Source organism: Coffea arabica, chromosome 11c (assembly GCF_036785885.1).
Source record: "Coffea arabica cultivar ET-39 chromosome 11c, Coffea Arabica ET-39 HiFi, whole genome shotgun sequence".
In the NCBI taxonomy this organism is placed as follows: Eukaryota; Viridiplantae; Streptophyta; class Magnoliopsida; order Gentianales; family Rubiaceae; genus Coffea; species Coffea arabica.
Window position 1 is genome coordinate 21,876,680 of NC_092330.1, and position 18,943 is coordinate 21,895,622.

Here is an 18,943-nt window from a genome sequence, read left to right on the forward strand (position 1 = left end):
CGACGATCCGGGCTTCGATCCAGCCGTACCGTTCCTGACTTGTCTCGCGCCTTCAGATCCGCCTTCATGCTTCGATGAGAAGCAAAATATAAAGCAATCGTTCCGACGGAGCTAAATTACTACAGCATAAAGAACGAAGGGGAAATTTGGATTTCGAAACAAAAAAGGGAGGGGTGCAACACGAGGATTTCCCAGGGGGTCACCTAGGGGTGTCAACGGGCCGGGTCCGGGCCGAAATTCATTATTCCGGACCCGGACCCGGATCCGACCCGTTTACCCGACGGGTCTTTTATTCGGTGTTCCGGATCCGGACCCGGCGAGTCTCGGATCCGGGTCGGGTCTACCCGAGCAAATTTGCCAAAATTTATAATTTCTAACAAAAAAGAGAAAAAGATATATTTGTAAACTAATTTCTAACTAATGCAAAGAAAAAACCAAATAAGAAAATAAATCAAATTGATTTTACTCAAATACATCATCCTAATCAAATTATATTGATAATATATATTTTTTACAAATTATTAAATCATTTATATCCGGATCCGGGTCTAATACGGGTCGGAATACTATATTCCGTATCCGACCCGTTTTTTTGTTTGAAAAAACGGATCCGGATCCGGATAACGGAATTAAATCCCTACCCATACCCGCAAAAATTTCAGGGATCCGATCCGGATCCGGGTGTAGACCCAACCCGTTGACCGGCCTAGGGTCACCCATCCTAGTACTACTGTCGCCCAAGCACGCTTAACTTCGAAGTTCTGATGGGATCCGGTGCATTAGTGCTCGTATGATCGCACCCGCCATGTTCCTTTCGCTTTATTCTTTTAAACTGCCACGTCCTGTGAAGCAGTTTGGCTTTTCTGGACCCGAATTCATTCTAAGCGTCAATTCATGAATTTCCTCTCATCCTTTTATTTATTTACTTTTATATTTTTTTCTTGTTGTTTTGCACCTTTTTTTTCCCTCGTCGCACAACTCTCAATTATCCTGAAATTGATCCTTCACGCTTGCGCTTATGCATTTGCGCCGACAACTTTGACCGACGATCTGGGCTTCGATCCAGCTGTACCGTTCCTGACTTGTCTCGCGCCTTCAGATCCGCCTTCATGCTTCGATAAGAAGCAAAATATAAAGCAATCGTTCCGACGGAGCTAAATTACTACAGCATAAAGAACGAAGGGGAAATTTGGATTTCGAAACAAAAAAGGGAGGGGTGCAACACGAGGATTTCCCAGGGGGTCACCTAGGGGTGTCAACGGGCCGGGTCCGGGCCGGAATTCATTATTCCGGACCCGGACCCGGATCCGACCCGTTTACCCGACGGGTCTTTTATTCTGTGTTCCGGATCCGGACCCGGCGAGTCTCGGATCCGGGTCGGGTCTACCCGAACAAATTTGCCAAAATTTATAATTTCTAACAAAAAAGAGAAAAAGATATATTTGTAAACTAATTTCTAACTAATGCAAAGAAAAAACCAAATAAGAAAATAAATCAAATTGATTTTACTCAAATACATCATCCTAATCAAATTATATTGATAATATATATTTTTTATAAATTATTAAATCATTTATATCCGGATCCGGGTCTAATACGGGTCGGAATACTATATTCCGTATCCGACCCGTTTTTTTGTTTGAAAAAACGGATTCGGATCCGGATAACGGAATTAAATCCCTACCCATACCCGAAAAAATTTCAGGGATCCGATCCGGATCCGGGTCTAGACCCGACCCGTTGACAGGCCTAGGGTCACCCATCCTAGTACTACTGTCGCCCAAGCACGCTTAACTTCGGAGTTCTGATGGGATCCGGTGCATTAGTGCTGGTATGATCGCACCCGCCATGTTCCTTTCGCTTTATTCTTTTAAACTGCCACGTCCTGTGAAGCAGTTTGGCTTTTCTGGACCCGAATTCATTCTAAGCGTCAATTCATGAATTTCCTCTCATCCTTTTATTTATTTACTTTTATATTTTTTTCTTGTTGCTTTGCACCTTTTTTTTCCCTCGTCGCACAACTCTCAATTATCCTGAAATTGATCCTTCACGCTTGCGCTTATGCATTTGCGCCGACAACTTTGACCGACGATCTGGGCTTCGATCCAGCTGTACCGTTCCTGACTTGTCTCGCGCCTTCAGATCCGCCTTCATGCTTCGATAAGAAGCAAAATATAAAGCAATCGTTCCGACGGAGCTAAATTACTACAGCATAAAGAACGAAGGGGAAATTTGGATTTCGAAACAAAAAAGGGAGGGGTGCAACACGAGGACTTCCCAGGGGGTCACCCATCCTAGTACTACTCTCGCCCAAGCACGCTTAACTTCGGAGTTCTGATGGGATCCGGTGCATTAGTGCTGGTATGATCGCACCCGCCATGTTCCTTTCGCTTTATTCTTTTAAACTGCCCCGTCCTGTGAAGCAGTGTGGCTTTTCTGGACCCGAATTCAATTTAAGCGTCAATTCAAGAATTTCCCCTCATCCTTTTATTTATTTACTTTTACATTTTTTTCTTGTTGATTTGCACCATTTTTTTTTCCCTCGTCGCGCAACTCTCAATTATCTTGAAATTGATCCTTCACGCTTGCGCTTATACATTTGCGCCGACAACTTTGACCGACGATCCGGGCTTCGATCCAGCCGTACCGTTCCTGACTTGTCTCGCGCCTTCAGATCCGCCTTCATGCTTCGATGAGAAGCAAAATATAAAGCAATCGTTCCGACGGAGCTAAATTACTACAGCATAAAGAACGAAGGGGAAATTTGGATTTCGAAACAAAAAGGGAGGGGTGCAACACGAGGATTTCCCAGGGAGTCACCTAGGGGTGTCAACGGGCCGGGTCCGGGCCGGAATTCATTATTCCGGACCCGGACCCGGATCCGACCCGTTTACCCGACGGGTCTTTTATTCGGTGTTCCGGATCCGGACCCGGCGAGTCTCGGATCCGGGTCGGGTCTACCCGAACAAATTTGCCAAAATTTATAATTTCTAACAAAAAAGAGAAAAAGATATATTTGTAAACTAATTTCTAACTAATGCAAAGAAAAAACCAAATAAGAAAATAAATCAAATTGATTTTACTCAAATACATCATCCTAATCAAATTATATTGATAATATATATTTTTTACAAATTATTAAATCATTTATATCCGGATTCGGGTCTAATACGGGTCGGAATACTATATTCCGTATCCGACCCGTTTTTTTGTTTGAAAAAACGGATCCGGATCCGGATAACGGAATTAAATCCCTACCCATACCCGCAAAAATTTCAGGGATCCGATCCGGATCCGGGTGTAGACCCAACCCGTTGACCGGCCTAGGGTCACCCATCCTAGTACTACTGTCGCCCAAGCACGCTTAACTTCGAAGTTCTGATGGGATCCGGTGCATTAGTGCTCGTATGATCGCACCCGCCATGTTCCTTTCGCTTTATTCTTTTAAACTGCCACGTCCTGTGAAGCAGTTTGGCTTTTCTGGACCCGAATTCATTCTAAGCGTCAATTCATGAATTTCCTCTCATCCTTTTATTTATTTACTTTTATATTTTTTTCTTGTTGCTTTGCACCTTTTTTTTCCCTCGTCGCACAACTCTCAATTATCCTGAAATTGATCCTTCACGCTTGCGCTTATGCATTTGCGCCGACAACTTTGACCGACGATCTGGGCTTCGATCCAGCTGTACCGTTCCTGACTTGTCTCGCGCCTTCAGATCCGCCTTCATGCTTCGATAAGAAGCAAAATATAAAGCAATCGTTCCGACGGAGCTAAATTACTACAGCATAAAGAACGAAGGGGAAATTTGGATTTCGAAACAAAAAAGGGAGGGGTGCAACACGAGGACTTCCCAGGGGGTCACCCATCCTAGTACTACTCTCGCCCAAGCACGCTTAACTTCGGAGTTCTGATGGGATCCGGTGCATTAGTGCTGGTATGATCGCACCCGCCATGTTCCTTTCGCTTTATTCTTTTAAACTGCCCCGTCCTGTGAAGCAGTGTGGCTTTTCTGGACCCGAATTCATTTTAAGCGTCAATTCAAGAATTTCCCCTCATCCTTTTATTTATTTACTTTTACATTTTTTTCTTGTTGATTTGCACCATTTTTTTTTCCCTCGTCGCGCAACTCTCAATTATCCTGAAATTGATCCTTCACGCTTGCGCTTATACATTTGCGCCGACAACTTTGACCGACGATCCGGGCTTCGATCCAGCCGTACCGTTCCTGACTTGTCTCGCGCCTTCAGATCCGCCTTCATGCTTCGATGAGAAGCAAAATATAAAGCAATCGTTCCGACGGAGCTAAATTACTACAGCATAAAGAACGAAGGGGAAATTTGGATTTCGAAACAAAAAAGGGAGGGGTGCAACACGAGGATTTCCCAGGGGGTCACCTAGGGGTGTCAACGGGCCGGGTCCGGGCCGGAATTCATTATTCCGGACCCGGACCCGGATCCGACCCGTTTACCCGACGGGTCTTTTATTCTGTGTTCCGGATCCGGACCCGGCGAGTCTCGGATCCGGGTCGGGTCTACCCGAACAAATTTGCCAAAATTTATAATTTCTAACAAAAAAGAGAAAAAGATATATTTGTAAACTAATTTCTAACTAATGCAAAGAAAAAACCAAATAAAAAAATAAATCAAATTGATTTTACTCAAATACATCGTCCTAATCAAATTATATTGATAATATATATTTTTTATAAATTATTAAATCATTTATATCCGGATCCGGGTCTAATACGGGTCGGAATACTATATTCCGTATCCGACCCGTTTTTTTGTTTGAAAAAACGGATCCGGATCCGGATAACGGAATTAAATCCCTACCCATACCCGAAAAAATTTCAGGGATCCGATCCGGATCCGGGTCTAGACCCGACCCGTTGACAGGCCTAGGGTCACCCATCCTAGTACTACTGTCGCCCAAGCACGCTTAACTTCGGAGTTCTGATGGGATCCGGTGCATTAGTGCTGGTATGATCGCACCCGCCATGTTCCTTTCGCTTTATTCTTTTAAACTGCCACGTCCTGTGAAGCAGTTTGGCTTTTCTGGACCCGAATTCATTCTAAGCGTCAATTCATGAATTTCCTCTCATCCTTTTATTTATTTACTTTTATATTTTTTTCTTGTTGCTTTGCACCTTTTTTTTCCCTCGTCGCACAACTCTCAATTATCCTGAAATTGATCCTTCACACTTGCGCTTATGCATTTGCGCCGACAACTTTGACCGACGATCTGGGCTTCGATCCAGCTGTACCGTTCCTGACTTGTCTCGCGCCTTCAGATCCGCCTTCATGCTTCGATAAGAAGCAAAATATAAAGCAATCGTTCCGACGGAGCTAAATTACTACAGCATAAAGAACGAAGGGAAAATTTGGATTTCGAAACAAAAAAGGGAGGGGTGCAACACGAGGACTTCCCAGGGGGTCACCCATCCTAGTACTACTCTCGCCCAAGCACGCTTAACTTCGGAGTTCTGATGGGATCCGGTGCATTAGTGCTGGTATGATCGCACCCGCCATGTTCCTTTCGCTTTATTCTTTTAAACTGCCCCGTCCTGTGAAGCAGTGTGGCTTTTCTGGACCCGAATTCAATTTAAGCGTCAATTCAAGAATTTCCCCTCATCCTTTTATTTATTTACTTTTACATTTTTTTCTTGTTGATTTGCACCATTTTTTTTTCCCTCGTCGCGCAACTCTCAATTATCTTGAAATTGATCCTTCACGCTTGCGCTTATACATTTGCGCCGACAACTTTGACCGACGATCCGGGCTTCGATCCAGCCGTACCGTTCCTGACTTGTCTCGCGCCTTCAGATCCGCCTTCATGCTTCGATGAGAAGCAAAATATAAAGCAATCGTTCCGACGGAGCTAAATTACTACAGCATAAAGAACGAAGGGGAAATTTGGATTTCGAAACAAAAAAGGGAGGGGTGCAACACGAGGATTTCCCAGGGGGTCACCTAGGGGTGTCAACGGGCCGGGTCCGGGCCGGAATTCATTATTCCGGACCCGGACCCGGATCCGACCCGTTTACCCGACGGGTCTTTTATTCGGTGTTCCGGATCCGGACCCGGCGAGTCTCGGATCCGGGTCGGGTCTACCCGAACAAATTTGCCAAAATTTATAATTTCTAACAAAAAAGAGAAAAAGATATATTTGTAAACTAATTTCTAACTAATGCAAAGAAAAAACCAAATAAGAAAATAAATCAAATTGATTTTACTCAAATACATCATCCTAATCAAATTATATTGATAATATATATTTTTTACAAATTATTAAATCATTTATATCCGGATCCGGGTCTAATACGGGTCGGAATACTATATTCCGTATCCGACCCGTTTTTTTGTTTGAAAAAACGGATCCGGATCCGGATAACGGAATTAAATCCCTACCCATACCCGCAAAAATTTCAGGGATCCGATCCGGATCCGGGTGTAGACCCAACCCGTTGACCGGCCTAGGGTCACCCATCCTAGTACTACTGTCGCCCAAGCACGCTTAACTTCGAAGTTCTGATGGGATCCGGTGCATTAGTGCTCGTATGATCGCACCCGCCATTTTCCTTTCGCTTTATTCTTTTAAACTGCCACGTCCTGTGAAGCAGTTTGGCTTTTCTGGACCAGAATTCATTCTAAGCGTCAATTCATGAATTTCCTCTCATCCTTTTATTTATTTACTTTTATATTTTTTTCTTGTTGCTTTGCACCTTTTTTTTCACTCGTCGCACAACTCTCAATTATCCTGAAATTGATCCTTCACGCTTGCGCTTATACATTTGCGCCGACAACATTGACCGACGATCCGGGCTTCGATCCAGCCGTACCGTTCCTGACTTGTCTCGCGCCTTCAGATCCGCCTTCATGCTTCGATAAGAAGCAAAATATAAAGCAATCGTTCCGACGGAGCTAAATTACTACAGCATAAAGAACGAAGGGGAAATTTGGATTTCGAAACAAAAAAGGGAGGGGTGCAACACGAGGACTTCCCAGGGGGTCACCCATCCTAGTACTACTCTCGCCCAAGCACGCTTAACTTCGGAGTTCTGATGGGATCCGGTGCATTAGTGCTGGTATGATCGCACCCGCCATGTTCCTTTCGCTTTATTCTTTTAAACTGCCCCGTCCTGTGAAGCAGTGTGGCTTTTCTGGACCCGAATTCATTTTAAGCGTCAATTCAAGAATTTCCCCTCATCCTTTTATTTATTTACTTTTACATTTTTTTCTTGTTGATTTGCACCATTTTTTTTTCCTTCGTCGCGCAACTCTCAATTATCCTGAAATTGATCCTTCACGCTTGCGCTTATACATTTGCGCCGACAACTTTGACCGACGATCCGGGCTTCGATCCAGCCGTACCGTTCCTGACTTGTCTCGCGCCTTCAGATCCGCCTTCATGCTTCGATGAGAAGCAAAATATAAAGCAATCGTTCCGACGGAGCTAAATTACTACAGCATAAAGAACGAAGGGGAAATTTGGATTTCGAAACAAAAAAGGGAGGGGTGCAACACGAGGATTTCCCAGGGGGTCACCTAGGGGTGTCAACGGGCCGGGTCCGGGCCGAAATTCATTATTCCGGACCCGGACCCGGATCCGACCCGTTTACCCGACGGGTCTTTTATTCGGTGTTCCGGATCCGGACCCGGCGAGTCTCGGATCCGGGTCGGGTCTACCCGAGCAAATTTGCCAAAATTTATAATTTCTAACAAAAAAGAGAAAAAGATATATTTGTAAACTAATTTCTAACTAATGCAAAGAAAAAACCAAATAAGAAAATAAATCAAATTGATTTTACTCAAATACATCATCCTAATCAAATTATATTGATAATATATATTTTTTACAAATTATTAAATCATTTATATCCGGATCCGGGTCTAATACGGGTCGGAATACTATATTCCGTATCCGACCCGTTTTTTTGTTTGAAAAAACGGATCCGGATCCGGATAACGGAATTAAATCCCTACCCATACCCGCAAAAATTTCAGGGATCCGATCCGGATCCGGGTGTAGACCCAACCCGTTGACCGGCCTAGGGTCACCCATCCTAGTACTACTGTCGCCCAAGCACGCTTAACTTCGAAGTTCTGATGGGATCCGGTGCATTAGTGCTAGTATGATCGCACCCGCCATTTTCCTTTCGCTTTATTCTTTTAAACTGCCACGTCCTGTGAAGCAGTTTGGCTTTTCTGGACCCGAATTCATTCTAAGCGTCAATTCATGAATTTCCTCTCATCCTTTTATTTATTTACTTTTATATTTTTTTCTTGTTGCTTTGCACCTTTTTTTTCACTCGTCGCACAACTCTCAATTATCCTGAAATTGATCCTTCACGCTTGCGCTTATACATTTGCGCCGACAACATTGACCGACGATCCGGGCTTCGATCCAGCCGTACCGTTCCTGACTTGTCTCGCGCCTTCAGATCCGCCTTCATGCTTCGATAAGAAGCAAAATATAAAGCAATCGTTCCGACGGAGCTAAATTACTACAGCATAAAGAACGAAGGGGAAATTTGGATTTCGAAACAAAAAAGGGAGGGGTGCAACACGAGGACTTCCCAGGGGGTCACCCATCCTAGTACTACTCTCGCCCAAGCACGCTTAACTTCGGAGTTCTGATGGGATCCGGTGCATTAGTGCTGGTATGATCGCACCCGCCATGTTCCTTTCGCTTTATTCTTTTAAACTGCCCCGTCCTGTGAAGCAGTGTGGCTTTTCTGGACCCGAATTCATTTTAAGCGTCAATTCAAGAATTTCCCCTCATCCTTTTATTTATTTACTTTTACATTTTTTTCTTGTTGATTTGCACCATTTTTTTTTCCCTCGTCGCGCAACTCTCAATTATCCTGAAATTGATCCTTCACGCTTGCGCTTATACATTTGCGCCGACAACTTTGACCGACGATCCGGGCTTCGATCCAGCCGTACCGTTCCTGACTTGTCTCGCGCCTTCAGATCCGCCTTCATGCTTCGATGAGAAGCAAAATATAAAGCAATCGTTCCGACGGAGCTAAATTACTACAGCATAAAGAACGAAGGGGAAATTTGGATTTCGAAACAAAAAAGGGAGGGGTGCAACACGAGGATTTCCCAGGGGGTCACCTAGGGGTGTCAACGGGCCGGGTCCGGGCCGGAATTCATTATTCCGGACCCGGACCCGGATCCGACCCGTTTACCCGACGGGTCTTTTATTCTGTGTTCCGGATCCGGACCCGGCGAGTCTCGGATCCGGGTCGGGTCTACCCGAACAAATTTGCCAAAATTTATAATTTCTAACAAAAAAGAGAAAAAGATATATTTGTAAACAAATTTCTAGCTAATGCAAAGAAAAAACCAAATAAGAAAATAAATCAAATTGATTTTACTCAAATACATCATCCTAATCAAATTATATTGATAATATATATTTTTTATAAATTATTAAATCATTTATATCCGGATCCGGGTCTAATACGGGTCGGAATACTATATTCCGTATCCGACCCGTTTTTTTGTTTGAAAAAACGGATCCGGATACGGATAACGGAATTAAATCCCTACCCATACCCGAAAAAATTTCAGGGATCCGATCCGGATCCGGGTCTAGACCCGTCCCGTTGACAGGCCTAGGGTCACCCATCCTAGTACTACTGTCGCCCAAGCACGCTTAACTTCGGAGTTCTGATGGGATCCGGTGCATTAGTGCTGGTATGATCGCACCCGCCATGTTCCTTTCGCTTTATTCTTTTAAACTGCCACGTCCTGTGAAGCAGTTTGGCTTTTCTGGACCCGAATTCATTCTAAGCGTCAATTCATGAATTTCCTCTCATCCTTTTATTTATTTACTTTTATATTTTTTTCTTGTTGCTTTGCACCTTTTTTTTCACTCGTCGCACAACTCTCAATTATCCTGAAATTGATCCTTCACGCTTGCGCTTATACATTTGCGCCGACAACATTGACCGACGATCCGGGCTTCGATCCAGCCGTACCGTTCCTGACTTGTCTCGCGCCTTCAGATCCGCCTTCATGCTTCGATAAGAAGCAAAATATAAAGCAATCGTTCCGACGGAGCTAAATTACTACAGCATAAAGAACGAAGGGGAAATTTGGATTTCGAAACAAAAAAGGGAGGGGTGCAACACGAGGACTTCCCAGGGGGTCACCCATCCTAGTACTACTCTCGCCCAAGCACGCTTAACTTCGGAGTTCTGATGGGATCCGGTGCATTAGTGCTGGTATGATCGCACCCGCCATGTTCCTTTCGCTTTATTCTTTTAAACTGCCCCGTCCTGTGAAGCAGTGTGGCTTTTCTGGACCCGAATTCATTTTAAGCGTCAATTCAAGAATTTCCCCTCATCCTTTTATTTATTTACTTTTACATTTTTTTCTTGTTGATTTGCACCATTTTTTTTTCCCTCGTCGCGCAACTCTCAATTATCCTGAAATTGATCCTTCACGCTTGCGCTTATACATTTGCGCCGACAACTTTGACCGACGATCCGGGCTTCGATCCAGCCGTACCGTTCCTGACTTGTCTCGCGCCTTCAGATCCGCCTTCATGCTTCGATGAGAAGCAAAATATAAAGCAATCGTTCCGACGGAGCTAAATTACTACAGCATAAAGAACGAAGGGGAAATTTGGATTTCGAAACAAAAAAGGGAGGGGTGCAACACGAGGATTTCCCAGGGGGTCACCTAGGGGTGTCAACGGGCCGGGTCCGGGCCGGAATTCATTATTCCGGACCCGGACCCGGATCCGACCCGTTTACCCGACGGGTCTTTTATTCGGTGTTCCGGATCCGGACCCGGCGAGTCTCGGATCCGGGTCGGGTCTACCCGAACAAATTTGCCAAAATTTATAATTTCTAACAAAAAAGAGAAAAAGATATATTTGTAAACTAATTTCTAACTAATGCAAAGAAAAAACCAAATAAGAAAATAAATCAAATTGATTTTACTCAAATACATCATCCTAATCAAATTATATTGATAATATATATTTTTTATAAATTATTAAATCATTTATATCCGGATCCGGGTCTAATACGGTTCGGAATACTATATTCCGTATCCGACCCGTTTTTTTGTTTGAAAAAACGGATCCGGATCCGGATAACGGAATTAAATCCCTACCCATACCCGAAAAAATTTCAGGGATCCAATCCGGATCCGGGTCTAGACCCGACCCGTTGACAGGCCTAGGGTCACCCATCCTAGTACTACTGTCGCCCAAGCACGCTTAACTTCGGAGTTCTGATGGGATCCGGTGCATTAGTGCTGGTATGATCGCACCCGCCATGTTCCTTTCGCTTTATTCTTTTAAACTGCCACGTCCTGTGAAGCAGTTTGGCTTTTCTGGACCCGAATTCATTCTAAGCGTCAATTCATGAATTTCCTCTCATCCTTTTATTTATTTACTTTTATATTTTTTTCTTGTTGCTTTGCACCTTTTTTTTCCCTCGTCGCACAACTCTCAATTATCCTGAAATTGATCCTTCACGCTTGCGCTTATGCATTTGCGCCGACAACTTTGACCGACGATCTGGGCTTCGATCCAGCTGTACCGTTCCTGACTTGTCTCGCGCCTTCAGATCCGCCTTCATGCTTCGATAAGAAGCAAAATATAAAGCAATCGTTCCGACGGAGCTAAATTACTACAGCATAAAGAACGAAGGGGAAATTTGGATTTCGAAACAAAAAAGGGAGGGGTGCAACACGAGGACTTCCCAGGGGGTTACCCATCCTAGTACTACTCTCGCCCAAGCACGCTTAACTTCGGAGTTCTGATGGGATCCGGTGCATTAGTGCTGGTATGATCGCACCCGCCATGTTCCTTTCGCTTTATTCTTTTAAACTGCCCCGTCCTGTGAAGCAGTGTGGCTTTTCTGGACCCGAATTCATTTTAAGCGTCAATTCAAGAATTTCCCCTCATCCTTTTATTTATTTACTTTTACATTTTTTTCTTGTTGATTTGCACCATTTTTTTTCCCTCGTCGCGCAATTCTCAATTATCTTGAAATTGATCCTTCACGCTTGCGCTTATACATTTGCGCCGACAACTTTGACCGACGATCCGGGCTTCGATCCAGCCGTACCGTTCCTGACTTGTCTCGCGCCTTCAGATCCGCCTTCGTGCTTCGATGAGAAGCAAAATATAAAGCAATCGTTCCGACGGAGCTAAATTACTACAGCATAAAGAACGAAGGGGAAATTTGGATTTCGAAACAAAAAAGGGAGGGGTGCAACACGAGGATTTCCCAGGGGGTCACCTAGGGGTGTCAACGGGCCGGGTCCGGGCCGGAATTCATTATTCCGGACCCGGACCCGGATCCGACCCGTTTACCCGACGGGTCTTTTATTCGGTGTTCCGGATCCGGACCCGGCGAGTCTCGGATCCGGGTCGGGTCTACCCGAACAAATTTGCCAAAATTTATAATTTCTAACAAAAAAGAGAAAAAGATATATTTGTAAACAAATTTCTAGCTAATGCAAAGAAAAAACCAAATAAGAAAATAAATCAAATTGATTTTACTCAAATACATCATCCTAATCAAATTATATTGATAATATATATTTTTTATAAATTATTAAATCATTTATATCCGGATCCGGGTCTAATACGGGTCGGAATACTATATTCCGTATCCGACCCGTTTTTTTGTTTGAAAAAACGGATCCGGATACGGATAACGGAATTAAATCCCTACCCATACCCGAAAAAATTTCAGGGATCCGATCCGGATCCGGGTCTAGACCCGTCCCGTTGACAGGCCTAGGGTCACCCATCCTAGTACTACTGTCGCCCAAGCACGCTTAACTTCGGAGTTCTGATGGGATCCGGTGCATTAGTGCTGGTATGATCGCACCCGCCATGTTCCTTTCGCTTTATTCTTTTAAACTGCCACGTCCTGTGAAGCAGTTTGGCTTTTCTGGACCCGAATTCATTCTAAGCGTCAATTCATGAATTTCCTCTCATCCTTTTATTTATTTACTTTTATATTTTTTTCTTGTTGCTTTGCACCTTTTTTTTCACTCGTCGCACAACTCTCAATTATCCTGAAATTGATCCTTCACGCTTGCGCTTATACATTTGCGCCGACAACATTGACCGACGATCCGGGCTTCGATCCAGCCGTACCGTTCCTGACTTGTCTCGCGCCTTCAGATCCGCCTTCATGCTTCGATAAGAAGCAAAATATAAAGCAATCGTTCCGACGGAGCTAAATTACTACAGCATAAAGAACGAAGGGGAAATTTGGATTTCGAAACAAAAAAGGGAGGGGTGCAACACGAGGACTTCCCAGGGGGTCACCCATCCTAGTACTACTCTCGCCCAAGCACGCTTAACTTCGGAGTTCTGATGGGATCCGGTGCATTAGTGCTGGTATGATCGCACCCGCCATGTTCCTTTCGCTTTATTCTTTTAAACTGCCCCGTCCTGTGAAGCAGTGTGGCTTTTCTGGACCCGAATTCATTTTAAGCGTCAATTCAAGAATTTCCCCTCATCCTTTTATTTATTTACTTTTACATTTTTTTCTTGTTGATTTGCACCATTTTTTTTTCCCTCGTCGCGCAACTCTCAATTATCCTGAAATTGATCCTTCACGCTTGCGCTTATACATTTGCGCCGACAACTTTGACCGACGATCCGGGCTTCGATCCAGCCGTACCGTTCCTGACTTGTCTCGCGCCTTCAGATCCGCCTTCATGCTTCGATGAGAAGCAAAATATAAAGCAATCGTTCCGACGGAGCTAAATTACTACAGCATAAAGAACGAAGGGGAAATTTGGATTTCGAAACAAAAAAGGGAGGGGTGCAACACGAGGATTTCCCAGGGGGTCACCTAGGGGTGTCAACGGGCCGGGTCCGGGCCGGAATTCATTATTCCGGACCCGGACCCGGATCCGACCCGTTTACCCGACGGGTCTTTTATTCTGTGTTCCGGATCCGGACCCGGCGAGTCTCGGATCCGGGTCGGGTCTACCCGAACAAATTTGCCAAAATTTATAATTTCTAACAAAAAAGAGAAAAAGATATATTTGTAAACAAATTTCTAGCTAATGCAAAGAAAAAACCAAATAAGAAAATAAATCAAATTGATTTTACTCAAATACATCATCCTAATCAAATTATATTGATAATATATATTTTTTATAAATTATTAAATCATTTATATCCGGATCCGGGTCTAATACGGGTCGGAATACTATATTCCGTATCCGACCCGTTTTTTTGTTTGAAAAAACGGATCCGGATACGGATAACGGAATTAAATCCCTACCCATACCCGAAAAAATTTCAGGGATCCGATCCGGATCCGGGTCTAGACCCGTCCCGTTGACAGGCCTAGGGTCACCCATCCTAGTACTACTGTCGCCCAAGCACGCTTAACTTCGGAGTTCTGATGGGATCCGGTGCATTAGTGCTGGTATGATCGCACCCGCCATGTTCCTTTCGCTTTATTCTTTTAAACTGCCACGTCCTGTGAAGCAGTTTGGCTTTTCTGGACCCGAATTCATTCTAAGCGTCAATTCATGAATTTCCTCTCATCCTTTTATTTATTTACTTTTATATTTTTTTCTTGTTGCTTTGCACCTTTTTTTTCACTCGTCGCACAACTCTCAATTATCCTGAAATTGATCCTTCACGCTTGCGCTTATACATTTGCGCCGACAACATTGACCGACGATCCGGGCTTCGATCCAGCCGTACCGTTCCTGACTTGTCTCGCGCCTTCAGATCCGCCTTCATGCTTCGATAAGAAGCAAAATATAAAGCAATCGTTCCGACGGAGCTAAATTACTACAGCATAAAGAACGAAGGGGAAATTTGGATTTCGAAACAAAAAAGGGAGGGGTGCAACACGAGGACTTCCCAGGGGGTCACCCATCCTAGTACTACTCTCGCCCAAGCACGCTTAACTTCGGAGTTCTGATGGGATCCGGTGCATTAGTGCTGGTATGATCGCACCCGCCATGTTCCTTTCGCTTTATTCTTTTAAACTGCCCCGTCCTGTGAAGCAGTGTGGCTTTTCTGGACCCGAATTCATTTTAAGCGTCAATTCAAGAATTTCCCCTCATCCTTTTATTTATTTACTTTTACATTTTTTTCTTGTTGATTTGCACCATTTTTTTTTCCCTCGTCGCGCAACTCTCAATTATCCTGAAATTGATCCTTCACGCTTGCGCTTATACATTTGCGCCGACAACTTTGACCGACGATCCGGGCTTCGATCCAGCCGTACCGTTCCTGACTTGTCTCGCGCCTTCAGATCCGCCTTCATGCTTCGATGAGAAGCAAAATATAAAGCAATCGTTCCGACGGAGCTAAATTACTACAGCATAAAGAACGAAGGGGAAATTTGGATTTCGAAACAAAAAAGGGAGGGGTGCAACACGAGGATTTCCCAGGGGGTCACCTAGGGGTGTCAACGGGCCGGGTCCGGGCCGGAATTCATTATTCCGGACCCGGACCCGGATCCGACCCGTTTACCCGACGGGTCTTTTATTCGGTGTTCCGGATCCGGACCCGGCGAGTCTCGGATCCGGGTCGGGTCTACCCGAACAAATTTGCCAAAATTTATAATTTCTAACAAAAAAGAGAAAAAGATATATTTGTAAACTAATTTCTAACTAATGCAAAGAAAAACCAAATAAGAAAATAAATCAAATTGATTTTACTCAAATACATCATCCTAATCAAATTATATTGATAATATATATTTTTTATAAATTATTAAATCATTTATATCCGGATCTGGGTCTAATACGGGTCGGAATATTATATTCCGTATCCGACCCGATTTTTTGTTTGAAAAAACGGATCCGGATCCGGATAACGGAATTAAATCCCTACCCATACCCGAAAAAATTTCAGGGATCCGATCCGGATCCGGGTCTAGACCCGACCCGTTGACAGGCCTAGGGTCACCCATCCTAGTACTACTGTCGCCCAAGCACGCTTAACTTCGGAGTTCTGATGGGATCCGGTGCATTAGTGCTGGTATGATCGCACCCGCCATGTTCCTTTCGCTTTATTCTTTTAAACTGCCACGTCCTGTGAAGCAGTTTGGCTTTTCTGGACCCGAATTCATTCTAAGCGTCAATTCATGAATTTCCTCTCATCCTTTTATTTATTTACTTTTATATTTTTTTCTTGTTGCTTTGCACCTTTTTTTTCCCTCGTCGCACAACTCTCAATTATCCTGAAATTGATCCTTCACGCTTGCGCTTATACATTTGCGCCGACAACTTTGACCGACGATCCGGGCTTCGATCCAGCCGTACCGTTCCTGACTTGTCTCGCGCCTTCAGATCCGCCTTCATGCTTCGATGAGAAGCAAAATATAAAGCAATCGTTCCGACGGAGCTAAATTACTACAGCATAAAGAACGAAGGGGAAATTTGGATTTCGAAACAAAAAAGGGAGGGGTGCAACACGAGGATTTCCCAGGGGGTCACCTAGGGGTGTCAACGGGCCGGGTCCGGGCCGGAATTCATTATTCCGGACCCGGACCCGGATCCGACCCGTTTACCCGACGGGTCTTTTATTCTGTGTTCCGGATCCGGACCCGGCGAGTCTCGGATCCGGGTCGGGTCTACCCGAACAAATTTGCCAAAATTTATAATTTCTAACAAAAAAGAGAAAAAGATATATTTGTAAACTAATTTCTAGCTAATGCAAAGAAAAAACCAAATAAGAAAATAAATCAAATTGATTTTACTCAAATACATCATCCTAATCAAATTATATTGATAATATATATTTTTTATAAATTATTAAATCATTTATATCCGGATCCGGGTATAATACGGGTCGGAATACTATATTCCGTATCCGACCCGTTTTTTTGTTTGAAAAAACGGATTCGGATCCGGATAACGGAATTAAATCCCTACCCATACCCGAAAAAATTTCAGGGATCCGATCCGGATCCGGGTCTAGACCCGACCCGTTGACAGGCCTAGGGTCACCCATCCTAGTACTACTGTCGCCCAAGCACGCTTAACTTCGGAGTTCTGATGGGATCCGGTGCATTAGTGCTGGTATGATCGCACCCGCCATGTTCCTTTCGCTTTATTCTTTTAAACTGCCACGTCCTGTGAAGCAGTTTGGCTTTTCTGGACCCGAATTCATTCTAAGCGTCAATTCATGAATTTCCTCACATCCTTTTATTTATTTACTTTTATATTTTTTTCTTGTTGCTTTGCACCTTTTTTTTCTCTCGTCGCACAACTCTCAATTATCCTGAAATTGATCCTTCACGCTTGCGCTTATACATTTGCGCCGACAACTTTGACCGACGATCCGGGCTTCGATCCAGCCGTACCGTTCCTGACTTGTCTCGCGCCTTCAGATCCGCCTTCATGCTTCGATGAGAAGCAAAATATAAAGCAATCGTTCCGACGGAGCTAAATTACTACAGCATAAAGAACGAAGGGGAAATTTGGATTTCGAAACAAAAAAGGGAGGGGTGCAACACGAGGATTTCCCAGGGGGTCACCTAGGGGTGTCAACGGGCCGGGTCCGGGCCGGAATTCATTATTCCGGACCCGGACCCGGATCCGACCCGTTTACCCGACGGGTCTTTTATTCTGTGTTCCGGATCCGGACCCGGCGAGTCTCGGATCCGGGTCGGGTCTACCCGAACAAATTTGCCAAAATTTATAATTTCTAACAAAAAAGAGAAAAAGATATATTTGTAAACAAATTTCTAGCTAATGCAAAGAAAAAACCAAATAAGAAAATAAATCAAATTGATTTTACTCAAATACATCATCCTAATCAAATTATATTGATAATATATATTTTTTATAAATTATTAAATCATTTATATCCGGATCCGGGTCTAATACGGGTCGGAATACTATATTCCGTATCCGACCCGTTTTTTTGTTTGAAAAAACGGATCCGGATACGGATAACGGAATTAAATCCCTACCCATACCCGAAAAAATTTCAGGGATCCGATCCGGATCCGGGTCTAGACCCGTCCCGTTGACAGGCCTAGGGTCACCCATCCTAGTACTACTGTCGCCCAAGCACGCTTAACTTCGGAGTTCTGATGGGATCCGGTGCATTAGTGCTGGTATGATCGCACCCGCCATGTTCCTTTCGCTTTATTCTTTTAAACTGCCACGTCCTGTGAAGCAGTTTGGCTTTTCTGGACCCGAATTCATTCTAAGCGTCAATTCATGAATTTCCTCTCATCCTTTTATTTATTTACTTTTATATTTTTTTCTTGTTGCTTTGCACCTTTTTTTTCCCTCGTCGCACAACTCTCAATTATCCTGAAATTGATCCTTCACGCTTGCGCTTATACATTTGCGCCGACAACTTTGACCGACGATCCGGGCTTCGATCCAGCCGTACCGTTCCTGACTTGTCTCGCGCCTTCAGATCCGCCTTCATGCTTCGATGAGAAGCAAAATATAAAGCAATCGTTCCGACGGAGCTAAATTACTACAGCATAAAGAACGAAGGGGAAATTTGGATTTCGAAACAAAAAAGGGAGGGGTGCAACACGAGGATTTCCCAGGGGGTCACCTAGGGGTGTCAACGGGCCGGGTCCGGGCCGGAATTCATTATTCCGGACCCGGACCCGGATCCGACCCGTTTACCCGACGGGTCTTTTATTCTGTGTTCCGGATCCGGACCCGGCGAGTCTCGGATCCGGGTCGGGTCTACCCGAACAAATTTGCCAAAATTTATAATTTCTAACAAAAAAGAGAAAAAGATATATTTGTAAACTAATTTCTAGCTAATGCAAAGAAAAAACCAAATAAGAAAATAAATCAAATTGATTTTACTCAAATACATCATCCTAATCAAATTATATTGATAATATATATTTTTTATAAATTATTAAATCATTTATATCCGGATCCGGGTCTAATACGGGTCGGAATACTATATTCCGTATCCGACCCGTTTTTTTGTTTG

The 18,943-nt window shown here is 43.9% G+C and overlaps 9 non-coding genes and 13 pseudogenes across 9 annotated transcripts; all 22 read right to left on the reverse strand.

The window, feature by feature from the left end:
- Positions 1 to 684: 684 nt before the first annotated feature.
- Positions 685 to 802, reverse strand: LOC140020724 (5S ribosomal RNA; annotated as a pseudogene).
- A 925-nt stretch (positions 803 to 1,727) lies between these two features.
- Positions 1,728 to 1,845, reverse strand: LOC140018755 (5S ribosomal RNA; annotated as a pseudogene).
- A 411-nt stretch (positions 1,846 to 2,256) lies between these two features.
- On the reverse strand, positions 2,257 to 2,375 carry LOC140019919 (5S ribosomal RNA). Its single transcript, XR_011824669.1, has one exon. It is a non-coding gene; the product is annotated as a 5S ribosomal RNA (ribosomal RNA).
- A 926-nt stretch (positions 2,376 to 3,301) lies between these two features.
- Positions 3,302 to 3,419, reverse strand: LOC140020725 (5S ribosomal RNA; annotated as a pseudogene).
- Positions 3,420 to 3,830: 411 nt separating this feature from the next.
- LOC140019931 (5S ribosomal RNA) lies at positions 3,831 to 3,949 on the reverse strand. Its single transcript, XR_011824670.1, has one exon. It is a non-coding gene; the product is annotated as a 5S ribosomal RNA (ribosomal RNA).
- A 927-nt stretch (positions 3,950 to 4,876) lies between these two features.
- On the reverse strand, positions 4,877 to 4,994 carry LOC140018757 (5S ribosomal RNA; annotated as a pseudogene).
- Positions 4,995 to 5,405: 411 nt separating this feature from the next.
- Positions 5,406 to 5,524, reverse strand: LOC140019942 (5S ribosomal RNA). The gene has a single exon (XR_011824671.1). It is a non-coding gene; the product is annotated as a 5S ribosomal RNA (ribosomal RNA).
- A 927-nt stretch (positions 5,525 to 6,451) lies between these two features.
- LOC140020726 (5S ribosomal RNA) lies at positions 6,452 to 6,569 on the reverse strand (annotated as a pseudogene).
- A 411-nt stretch (positions 6,570 to 6,980) lies between these two features.
- LOC140019953 (5S ribosomal RNA) lies at positions 6,981 to 7,099 on the reverse strand. The gene has a single exon (XR_011824672.1). It is a non-coding gene; the product is annotated as a 5S ribosomal RNA (ribosomal RNA).
- A 927-nt stretch (positions 7,100 to 8,026) lies between these two features.
- On the reverse strand, positions 8,027 to 8,144 carry LOC140020627 (5S ribosomal RNA; annotated as a pseudogene).
- Positions 8,145 to 8,555: 411 nt separating this feature from the next.
- On the reverse strand, positions 8,556 to 8,674 carry LOC140019965 (5S ribosomal RNA). Its single transcript, XR_011824674.1, has one exon. It is a non-coding gene; the product is annotated as a 5S ribosomal RNA (ribosomal RNA).
- Positions 8,675 to 9,596: 922 nt separating this feature from the next.
- Positions 9,597 to 9,719, reverse strand: LOC140020110 (5S ribosomal RNA; annotated as a pseudogene).
- A 411-nt stretch (positions 9,720 to 10,130) lies between these two features.
- On the reverse strand, positions 10,131 to 10,249 carry LOC140019976 (5S ribosomal RNA). Its single transcript, XR_011824675.1, has one exon. It is a non-coding gene; the product is annotated as a 5S ribosomal RNA (ribosomal RNA).
- Positions 10,250 to 11,176: 927 nt separating this feature from the next.
- Positions 11,177 to 11,294, reverse strand: LOC140018758 (5S ribosomal RNA; annotated as a pseudogene).
- Positions 11,295 to 11,705: 411 nt separating this feature from the next.
- Positions 11,706 to 11,824, reverse strand: LOC140017584 (5S ribosomal RNA). Its single transcript, XR_011823892.1, has one exon. It is a non-coding gene; the product is annotated as a 5S ribosomal RNA (ribosomal RNA).
- Positions 11,825 to 12,745: 921 nt separating this feature from the next.
- Positions 12,746 to 12,868, reverse strand: LOC140020111 (5S ribosomal RNA; annotated as a pseudogene).
- Positions 12,869 to 13,279: 411 nt separating this feature from the next.
- On the reverse strand, positions 13,280 to 13,398 carry LOC140019987 (5S ribosomal RNA). Its single transcript, XR_011824676.1, has one exon. It is a non-coding gene; the product is annotated as a 5S ribosomal RNA (ribosomal RNA).
- Positions 13,399 to 14,320: 922 nt separating this feature from the next.
- LOC140020112 (5S ribosomal RNA) lies at positions 14,321 to 14,443 on the reverse strand (annotated as a pseudogene).
- A 411-nt stretch (positions 14,444 to 14,854) lies between these two features.
- LOC140019999 (5S ribosomal RNA) lies at positions 14,855 to 14,973 on the reverse strand. Its single transcript, XR_011824677.1, has one exon. It is a non-coding gene; the product is annotated as a 5S ribosomal RNA (ribosomal RNA).
- A 926-nt stretch (positions 14,974 to 15,899) lies between these two features.
- On the reverse strand, positions 15,900 to 16,017 carry LOC140018760 (5S ribosomal RNA; annotated as a pseudogene).
- A 925-nt stretch (positions 16,018 to 16,942) lies between these two features.
- On the reverse strand, positions 16,943 to 17,060 carry LOC140018761 (5S ribosomal RNA; annotated as a pseudogene).
- A 920-nt stretch (positions 17,061 to 17,980) lies between these two features.
- On the reverse strand, positions 17,981 to 18,103 carry LOC140020114 (5S ribosomal RNA; annotated as a pseudogene).
- Positions 18,104 to 18,943: the final 840 nt, after the last annotated feature.